Source organism: Schistocerca nitens, chromosome 2 (assembly GCF_023898315.1).
Source record: "Schistocerca nitens isolate TAMUIC-IGC-003100 chromosome 2, iqSchNite1.1, whole genome shotgun sequence".
In the NCBI taxonomy this organism is placed as follows: Eukaryota; Metazoa; Arthropoda; class Insecta; order Orthoptera; family Acrididae; genus Schistocerca; species Schistocerca nitens.
Genome location: NC_064615.1, coordinates 486,401,126 through 486,411,897, shown reverse-complemented (window position 1 = coordinate 486,411,897; position 10,772 = coordinate 486,401,126). Strand labels below are relative to the sequence as shown.

The window sequence follows — 10,772 nt, the reverse complement described above, 5'->3', positions numbered from 1 at the left end:
GAATCGCAGTGCCATTTTCTATGCAGAGTCGCGAGTGTTAGTAGCAGAACCATGGCCCAGGACAGTCTATCACGTAACGCAACGTGTTATACGTGTGGGAGAGAAGGCCATGTCCAAGCAATTTGTTTGCAACGACACGAAAACGCTAATTTTGCCCGCTCCCAGAAAAAAAACAGGCTCGTGCTCATGCAGTGAATACTGTGTTTTCAAAACCTAGAAACAGGTTCTGACAAAATTAGGATTAAGGTAGTGCATCCTTCTCCCTAGTGCTGTGGAACGACGTTCTAACAAACTATTTGTCTCATTACGAATTGCTGGCCGTCGTGTGAACTTTCAGTTAGACCAAGGTGCCTCAGTAACTTCGCTTAATCGTGCCTTTCTAAATTTAGTAAGCACCTCACTGCTTACAACGGACAGGAAATTCCAGTGCTTGGACAGTGTAGTTTACCTGCCACTTACAAATCTCACACTAGGGCAGTGTGTTGAAATCAAGAGACAGTGAGAACATATTCGACTTAGATGCCTTTGATTTGTTTGCACTTAGCATCCAAGACAAGGTACTTTCAGTGTCTGCTTTTGAACTACAAGACAGTGTAGTTAAAGTACTTCCTGAGCTATTTTCAGAAGGAATGGAAAAATCTAATGACTTTGTAGCGCATGTTACATTGAAAGACACGCATGTTACATTGAAAGATAATGCTCGGCCTAAGTTTTTCTGGGCCCGCCACGTTCCGATTGCTCTAAGAGAGAAACTAGCCAGTGAATTGAAAGAATTGCAAGATAATGGTGTTATTGGTCTCATTCCAGCTAGTCAATGGACAAGTTGTAACCTCCCCCTCACTTATCGACCTTAATGACAGTGAAAAATTAAACCGCTTTCACCTAATGGAAATTTGGGAAAAGCAATCGTCACCGAAGTTAATTTGTCGGTAAAGAGGGAGGAAAGGGTTACATCTAAATGAAAGGAAAAATGCAAATGAAATTGGTGGAAATTAATTTTGAGAAAAGGGTAAAATTAATAAAGAAAGTAAATGTACAGTCGTTACGTTAACAATTAATTGGCGTTAATTAGATATTTGAGATTTGGGGAAAATTACGGTCACCAGTCCCATGGACAACTACTATAATAACTGAAAATGAAAGATTAATGCACATGTATTTAGCACTCAAAGCGTGGCAACTGAAATTTGACATGTGTTGTGTGAAAACTGACTGTGTGTCAGAAGTAATAAATTTCCATACACTCTTATTAATTTAGCAAAAGAATTAATAAAACCGGAAAATTGAAAGTTAATTTAGTGACTGAAATTAATGGTGAACTTTGATTCTGAAGCACTACGAAATTCAATAAAATAAGGATAGTCTTGGGCTACCTCAACAATCATTTCAAAAGCTACTTGAATCTACACAATTTAGAAATAAGAGATTTAACTTTGAACTTAAATTAAGTGATTCTGAACAATTAACAATAGTAAAAGTTAGTACGTACCAAGATGAGCTGCAGTCACAGGTAAGCTAAAATATGGTAACACAACTCTCACTCTAAATTTCTGCTTGCGTAATCTAAATATTGTAGCCAGCTATGAATACTTTAACTGAACTTTGAAATTAAAGCAGTGAAATGGAATGATATTACTTTAATGCTGGCGTTTGAATTTCAACAACACTCGGGTTCATTCCAGAAAAGGAAGGGACCCTGCTTGGTAATGCAATTGGGACAATGAGGAACAAAGGTTCACACTATGTTGCTGTAATTTAAAGAGGCAAATTGAGCAGTTTGAAAAGCTGAGGTCTGTCATACAGTTCTAAAACTTTACGTGCTTTTAGTCTTCCTTGTTGGTTGATTGAAGGTTTGCAGTCGTCGATCGGGGAGGTGGCGACAGTCATTCATTGTCGGCCGTCGCTGTTGCAGAAGCTGGAGGTTGGCGCACCTTCTTCTCGACATGGTCACCAGGCGAAATGGGCTCTTGATGTGCGCCAGCTAACGCTTTCCGTCCGCGACACCGTGTCAGAAACCATCATAGCAATTAGATGCTGCCAAACCCCGAAAGCGCGGCAACTCGTGGGAGCGTCACCCCACACACACCTGCTCCACCGCCCTACTCCAACCAGACCTTGCTCTGCCCACGCTCCACGCGGCAGAGTTAACACTACCAAAGATCGTAAACACTTTTGTTCTCCACGCGACCTATCGATGTAATCGTCCGATAGCATACTTTTCCCTAGGCCAGACTCAGCGTAAAAATACAAATAATATTTACAAAACAAACCAATTATACATCGACATAAATGCATATATATATATATATATATATATATATATATATATATATATATATATATATATATATATACAAACAGTAAAACAATTACAATATACAAAGAGACAGAAACGTCATATCTTCAGGTAACAAAATAATAAAAACATTTATAGTACAATAGATGGAAATAGGAGGATATGCATTTCCAGCGTTACACGTGCCCCACATTGTCTGAGGATGTTCGTGTAACCTAAACAGACTCAGAAAAGTCCCAAAAAGAAAAAAAACAGCGGAAATGCATATGCTCAAAACATCAAGAAATTTTAGCACTAGGCTGATTAACCATAAACCAATTTTTAGACCATAATAATTGAGTGGAGACACTCCTAATATTATTCCACTCTGTCATCTTACACAAAAGAAAACAGGTTGACAACATATTAAAATTCATAGAAAAGATAGAAAATGGTTTAACTATTCTAAAATCGTCAAAATTCCTAACAGTATCAAGAAATGGAATTCTATTTGCAAATTTAACCAGAGCACATGGTCATAAAAACAGGTAGATCAAAATACACAAATTAATAATTAATTACATAGAATACATATTTTATATAACCTTTTCATAATTAATATTCTCGTCATGAGAGTCCACTTAACGCTAAACAAGAAAATAATATACAGCAGATCGACAAAAACATAAATATTGACAGCAGAATTCATTCACATCAGCTGTCCGGGAAGAAAAACAACTCCGCCTTCCGTACCCGCAAGCACAAAGAATGCCGACAGCGGCACAGGAGCTGACAGCGGCACAAGAGTCGACAGCGGCCTCTCTACATCCAGCTTCCTGCCTCCCCCACCCCCATTGTCGTTCGCATCTCCAGTACTGTCGTAAGCTGTCGCCAGCACACCGATCGGCAAAGCTGAAGCACGAAGCTCGAAAATCGATTCGTAGGCGATGGATCAAGCATGCCTGTCACGAGAGAGGCCAGAGACACGCCCACAAGCAACATGCCGCCAACGCCCTCTCGACAGCATGTATTTAGGCTACCGCCGCTGACTGGAGAGTCTCATTCAGTCATGCAGTTTGGCATCTGTCAGTTTACTTGCAGAGCGCATTTAGTTCGACACAGGCTACAACAGTACATAGAGACCAGCTTAGTGACTGTAGTGGGACTAGTTTACCTCAACCAGAATTGTAATTTACCAGCAGTAAGAAACTAAAGTTTGTAATAGCAAGATTACTGATATTGACATTACATCAGTCTGCAAGAAGACTATTACTGATGAGCTTGTACCATAAAACATGGACTCTATTCAAGTTAAGTAAATGTTTCCAGCTCATGTAAATAAAGAACCATATTCATCCATGTGTGCATTCGTATTGTAGAAAGAGGATACCAGCCGCCGACAACAACATCCTCTCCCTTGTTTCCTTGCAGTTCAAGACTCCACAGACTTATTAAGTAATTGTTCCATATGCTTTTGAAAACAGTTTAGTGTATTAATTCTTCCTCCATTTCATTTTTCCTCATTTCTTCAATTTTTTCGTAATTTGATTTAAAATTCATTTATCCGCCCTTTGCCACCTCTAAAATTCCGCCAGCTAGGTGGCCGCCTAGACATGCCTAAAAGTAGAAACGATCCCGCCTGTAAGTATCCAAATGTCTGTACATATGCATCATGTTATTTTTGCTGTTCTTAAATTGTACTACCAAGACACGTCCGATATCCTTGCAAAAGTGATCTACGGATGAAAAAACTACCACTACTGTTACTATTACTACTAATATTGACATACATGGGTAAGAATCCCTTTGTTTCTGACGCACTGCTGCAATATGTAGGCCTAACGTTATCAACTTTGCATAAAATATTGACTGCACTCTTACGTACAATAAAAACTTACTTTAGTTTAGCTACAGTGTCAGAAATGATTATGCCGTGGGACAGAACTGAGTGAAAGTATACTAGCATTCCCTTATTCTGTTCGCGTAATGAGTGAGATTAGATTAGATTAGTTTTTCGTTCCATAGATCCGTGTTGAGGAGATCATCGTGTATGTGGAACATGTCAATTAAATTTCCAAGCGCAAAGTAGGTAGAAATAAATATTTCAGTTAAGTCCACGACGATATTTTCTAACTATTACAGTTCTATGTTTGACCTAGGGTCAACTGCTCTTATTTTCTATATTAAAGAATTATGAGTATATGGCGGCAAGTGTACATGTAACTTTAAACCGCTCTGCAGTTTTTGAGGACTTAATTTCAATCAAGTGTATTGTTTGTGACGAAACAGTGCTAAATGGAGTTAGAATATGCGTGTTTAAACATAAATGGTGCCATTCACACTGTTATGCTCAAGAGGATTTACAAATACAGTGTAAATGTGACATAGAGTGTAACGGCCGCGAGATCGCGAGTGAAAAGTGCTACGCGGGAATAGAAGACAACGTGCATGACGAACTTCAAAAAGAACTTGACATTATAAAAAAATATATAAAAACAATGGAAAATTTGTTACTAACCATACGGGAACTGTCTGAATCGTCAAGGCAACAAGATCTCATTAATGCTAGCCATAAAATTCGTAGGTATGCACAACCAAATGTACAAAGTGTAAACAGTACGACTGTAACTAGAAATATGAACGAACTGATCACTCTAAAAGACACAAGTGAATTAAACGCAAGAAAAGAAAGTGTTAATAGTGCATCTATGGATAAAAATATGAACAAACTATCCACACAAAAATATACAAGTGGATTAAACGGAGAAAAACACAAGGTAAATATTCGTAAGGGAAAAAAAGTAAACAACCACGTTATGCATAAGCAAGGACACAAGCAACAGACATATATTTTTGCAGATAGTCATGGGAGAGGAGTTACGGAAATTATGAGAAGAAATCACCCAGACCTTAATGTAACAGGCATAATCAAATCAGGCGCGCCATTACGCGAAATTCTGAAAAACAGTGACAACATATTAACGACGGGTAACAACTGCATCATAATAGGAGGCGCAAATGATGTTTACTGTAATGAAACTTGGCGTGCAACGAGAATCCTAAAGGAAACAATCAAAAGGATGCCTCGAGTGCATTTCTACATTGTTAGTATCCCCAGGAGGCACGATCTGATGGAAAACTCGTGCGTAAACATCGAGATTGTTACAGCAAACAGGCTATTTGAGAAAATATGTAGAGGTTTCCAAAATACGACTTTCGTAGAGATAAACAGTGTTCAAAGAGAGCACTTCACAAGACATGGTCTCCACATGAACGTAAAAGGGAAAAAGATTATTAGTGCCGAAATACTTAAATTTATTAATGAGTCATCTGTAATGGAAGTGTCTCCAATCCCAATTCCGCCAAAACAAGAGTTGTCTGTAACAGTGGAACCATCATTATCTGCAGTAGAGCTACAACAAACACCAGTAGCAGCAGCAAAGGCTCAGATATCCTCAGCAGCAGTGTCAGAAAAACCAATAGCAGCAGAATCACCACAATCATCATCAGAGCTGTCGTCATCAGCAACAGCATCCAGAACAGCAGACCCCATAATACTACCTCAAGGCAATGAAAATGCATGTGAGGAAAACATACAAGGGTCATTAGCCGCAGCAGCTAACAAACAAGGGCAGTCACCAAGTCGGGGAGCACAGGAGCCATCAGCAACAGCAACCACACAGAAGAGGTACCTGAGGCCTGGGAGATCAACAGCAGAAGCAGCTTCCAATCAAGACAGATGCCTGAGAACTAGGAGACCTGCTACACTAAGTGAGGATTTTTTATGGTACCGAGTAAGCAGAAAGAGAACATGGAAAAAGATGTAAGTAAAACTGTCCATCTTAAATACCAGTGTGACAATAGTCAGAGGAATATAAACACCGGACAAAGATACGATCCAGGTTTAATGACACAAACTGAAAAAAATCACTGCATAGTACCAGAAGCAAAGGGAGCAAGTGAAGTGCTTAGTATATTACAGGAAGGGGAACTATTACATTTAAAGCCAACTGTTAGAATACTTCACCAAAATGTTCAATACATAAACAATAAAACAGAGGAACTAGAGGTAATATTACAGGAGCATAGGCCAAACATTCTAGTAGTTACAGAACATGGGCTAAAAGAAAATCACATAGGAATGTACAAATTGAAGAATTATGTGAAAGTAGCCAGTTTTTGCAGAACTTCCTATAAAGGTGGCGGGGTTGCCATTTTTTCTAACTATAAATCAACTAAAGCCATAAATATAACAAAATATGCTATAGAATTTAGCTTTGAAGCTGCAGCACTGGAAACTAAAATTGCTGGGAATTTATGTTGTGTATTAGGTTTGTATCGATCACCAAATGGTATAATTAAAACCTTCTTTGAACAGCTGGAAGATATAATCCAACACCTCTCAAAAACATATGCTTATTTGATCATTATAGGAGATCTGAACATAGACACGAGTAAAAATACAGACAATACTAAGACCCTACTGGACTTATTGTGCATATACAATCTAAAAATAAAAATAGATAAACCAACCAGAGTAACAAAGCATAGTGAAACTATTATTGATCATGTAATAACAAATATTCCTACATGCTATTGTGACACACAGGTAATAAACTCCACATTAGCAGACCATTTTGCAATCATGATAGACATAAATATAAAGACTAGTCATTCAGTGCAGAAGATATGGGAGATGAGAAGACAGAACTACCCACATAACATAAATCTGCTAAAAAAGATGTTAGAGGCAGAAAACTGGGAAACAATATATGCAGCTGAAGATGCAAACACCAAATGGAACCAATTTTATTCTTTATTCAATTATTATTATGATGTTACATGTCCTTTTAGTAAAAGGCTTGTCAAACAGCAACAAAAAAAGAAAAGCTGGGTGACTGGAGAAGTAATCCATGCCAGAAATAATCTGAGAGTGTATTATGACCTCTCCAAACAAAAAAATAATGAGGCCTACAACACACTGTATAAAATAAAAAAGAAAGAGTACTGTAGTTTTATCAGAGAAACTAAAGCATCATTCATCAGGATATCTGTAGATAAGGGAAAGAACTACTCAAAAGGTTTATGGTCTTTCATTAATGAAGACAGAGGAAAAGTAACAAATCGGGCAGAGGACATCTGCCCACTGATGAGTGGGAAAAGCAACGCAAACCCTCTAGAAGTAGCCAATACTTTTAACAGATATTATATTACTGTAGCAGACGAATTAATAAGTCAAAATAAAACAAATGCAGTAAGTAAATTGTTAAACCCCCCCACATACAAATCATACTATGGTTTTCATACCTACAACAGATGCAGAAGTGTCAAACCTAATAAAACAACTTAAAATTAAACATTCTTCTGGCTTGGATGGTGTCACATCACATCTCATAAAGGAATGCAGAGAATGTATATTAAAACCATTGACACACATGCTGAATGCTGCGATAGAAGAAGGTATATTTCCAGATTCACTGAAAGTAAGTAAAGTGAAGCCAATATTTAAGAAAGGGAACAGGGATGAATTAGGAAATTACAGGCCAATATCATTGATCTCAACATTTGCTAAAATCTATGAAATGATAATAAAGAATAGAATTGTAAGTTTTATAACAAAGTACAGTATACTGCATTCATCACAACATGGTTTCAGAGAAGGGAAGTCAACAAAAACAGCATCAACAGATATAATTGAGCACATTCTTAATTTACTTGACAGGCAACAAAAGACTTGTGGGATTTTTATGGACCTATCTAAGGCATTTGATTGTGTGAACCACTCAAAATTAATGATGAAATTATATCAGTATGGAATTAGAGGAAAATGCTATGACATACTTAAATCATACATTACAAATAGGAAACAATGCACAGAAATCAGACATACTAGTGGGGGAAATATAACAAACTACATATCAGAATTACAAATAGTTAAACACGGTGTGCCGCAAGGGTCTGTGCTTGGGCCAATACTATTTGTACTCTACGTAAATGACTTCCCTAGCTATATAAATCAGAAACTTATAATGTATGCTGATGACACAACAATCATTTGCACAGCTGACACAAAGGAGGAGCTTGAGAAGGAAGCACTCCTGACTATTGAAAATGCAAATAAATATTTCACACAAAACAACCTGTTTATGAATCAGTCTAAAACAATGAATGTAGTATTTCAGACCAAGCATAGTGAAAATTATAGTATAAATGTTAATATAAATCGAAAGACTATTAAAGAAGTAACCAGCACAAATTTTCTAGGAACTATAATAGACAAACATTTGGCATGGGGGGAGCACATAGATGCACTGTGTAAAAAGATAAACAAACAGATCTTCATCATGCATAAAACAGCTAAGACTGTGGATGATAAAGTCCTCAGATCAATGTATTACGGACTTGTCTTCCCACATTTGTCTTATTCAGTTCATATATGGGGAAATGCACAAGCTGGCTACCTAAAAAGAATATTCACAATTCAGAAAAGGGCAGTGAGATGCATTGCAAAAATACCACCAAGACAGACCTGTAGGCAAGCTTTTGTACACTATAATATAATGACAGTATATTCACTGTATATATACCAAAGCATAATGGTGGTAAGGTCAAGTGATAAACACCTCCTAAATAAAGATGTACACAAACACGGTACAAGAGGAAATGAAAATTACTACATGATAAACAGAAATCTAAAACTGTCTATGACTGCCCCAGAAGAAGCAGGCAAAAGGTTTTTTAATAAACTCCCCAAAATCATTAAAAAAGAAACAGATCTAAAATGTTTTAAAAATCATTTGAAACTATATCTCACAGAGAAATGTATATACAGTTTGAGTGAATACTAAGATGGTGTTTAAATATATCATTACTGAAATGTACCTGTAAAAATTATCATTTCTGTATGTTGTTTGGATTTGTGTGTACGTATAATGTGAAACATGTAAAACCTTTGTATGATTATGGACTATTTCTGTTTAATCATTTGTTTCATTTATATATATATTGAAATCAAGCTTGATGTTAATAGGCTATTGTATGACACACCCAATACTCTCAGCTGGATTTTCAGCTGGAGTCCATGGGCAAAGAATAAATAAATAAATAAATAAATAAATAAATCGTCGTATTCCTTGACCGTAACTTTCCACGGACATATTTCAATAACAGTTGTTTCAAATATGTTTAACGTGACTCATTGGTGGTGCTAGTCGGTCCACACCTTCCGATTTGTCTGTGTACATGAAAATCTATGCTCAAAAATTTGATTAATATTGCTCCAACTCCAACGCTGCAATTACTTTTGTGCATTGTAATACATGCGCAAACTTACAGTATGCGCAGACAAGCTTCTGGAGTTATTACCCATGGTGACTGCACCGTTGTGGCTACAATCTTTGACTAAGATTAAACACATATCAGATGTGTATTCATTTGTTACATTGTTTGAAAACGTTGTAAATGTGGATATTATTTTGTGTTTTATATCTGACGTGTAATTACGTTATTTGTGTTAACTTCATGTATTAGAAGTAAGTAGTTAATATAGATTATGTCGTAGTGTAAATGGTAGCTTTAGCGGCTTTTACAGTTTTCTGAATTGCATACAAACTGAAATCGAAGACCAACTTTTTTAATCGTCTGCTTATTTATAATACAACAGATCGCTCTCGTGCTCGCTTAATTAAATCATCATAAATTCCGGTGTTACAAATTTGAGTGCGGTGTTGCTGCACGCTAAGCATTTTCATATCCCATGTATGTTTTACTGGGTGAAAGAGGTCTTACCGAGAGAAATTCTAACAGTTAAAGATACTAATATCTACACATGAAGCATTTTAAATCTGGTCATTAAAACTTAACATTGATAACAAACATCTTTTATTTTTCGGTAGACGGCTTCTGAAATTACATATCACAGAAGAGTACTTTCGTCCGAACTGTAGGATGGTATATGGGCGACCATCATTATTCGAGGAAAAAATTTACCATTTTTTAAATACTCATTTGGTTGACAGCGCTATAAACATTGGGGCAGTTCACATTTGGAGGGAATTTGACATCAGTTAAGAGAGATGGAGGATTTTACATGTTTTCACACTGGAAAATCAAAAATTTTCTGTTTTCTGCATTTTTTTTCTTAAGTAAGCACAATAAAATTTTCCAGTGTGTACCACTCAACTTAGAAATGTATTGTTTATTCATATATTGTACTTTTAAGTAGTCCAGGAATTTGATGTCGTTACAATCATATTTGCATGTCATTGTAAACATCTTTAGCCTGCCTATGTCACTTTCCAAGACTATTTTCAATGCCATAGGCGCAAGTACAAGAACAGTGTAAAACTTGTTGAGGCAGTGCATACCTTTCACAGCAATAGGAGGTAATTAAAAATAAACTTTCAGTTGATAAGTAATCACAGCCAAAAAATGTGATCTGGTCTAAAATGCTAAATCATGGTTCCATCACTGTCCGCATTATTTAGTTTTGCAGTGT

At 36.7% G+C, this 10,772-nt stretch overlaps 1 protein-coding gene across 3 annotated transcripts in view; it reads left to right on the top strand.

Moving 5' to 3' along the window:
• The first annotated feature begins 9,676 nt into the window (after window positions 1-9,676).
• Window positions 9,677-10,772, top strand: part of LOC126234458 (leucine-rich repeat protein soc-2 homolog) — a 132,101-nt gene continuing 131,005 nt past the window's right edge. For 2 of the 3 annotated variants that reach the window (XM_049943152.1, XM_049943154.1), the window contains exon 1: window positions 9,693-9,807. The gene's annotated coding sequence lies outside the window, so the exon portion shown is untranslated. Of the gene's footprint in view, window positions 9,808-10,772 lie in introns of all 3 variants that reach the window. The other variant, XM_049943153.1, reaches the window with a different exon arrangement.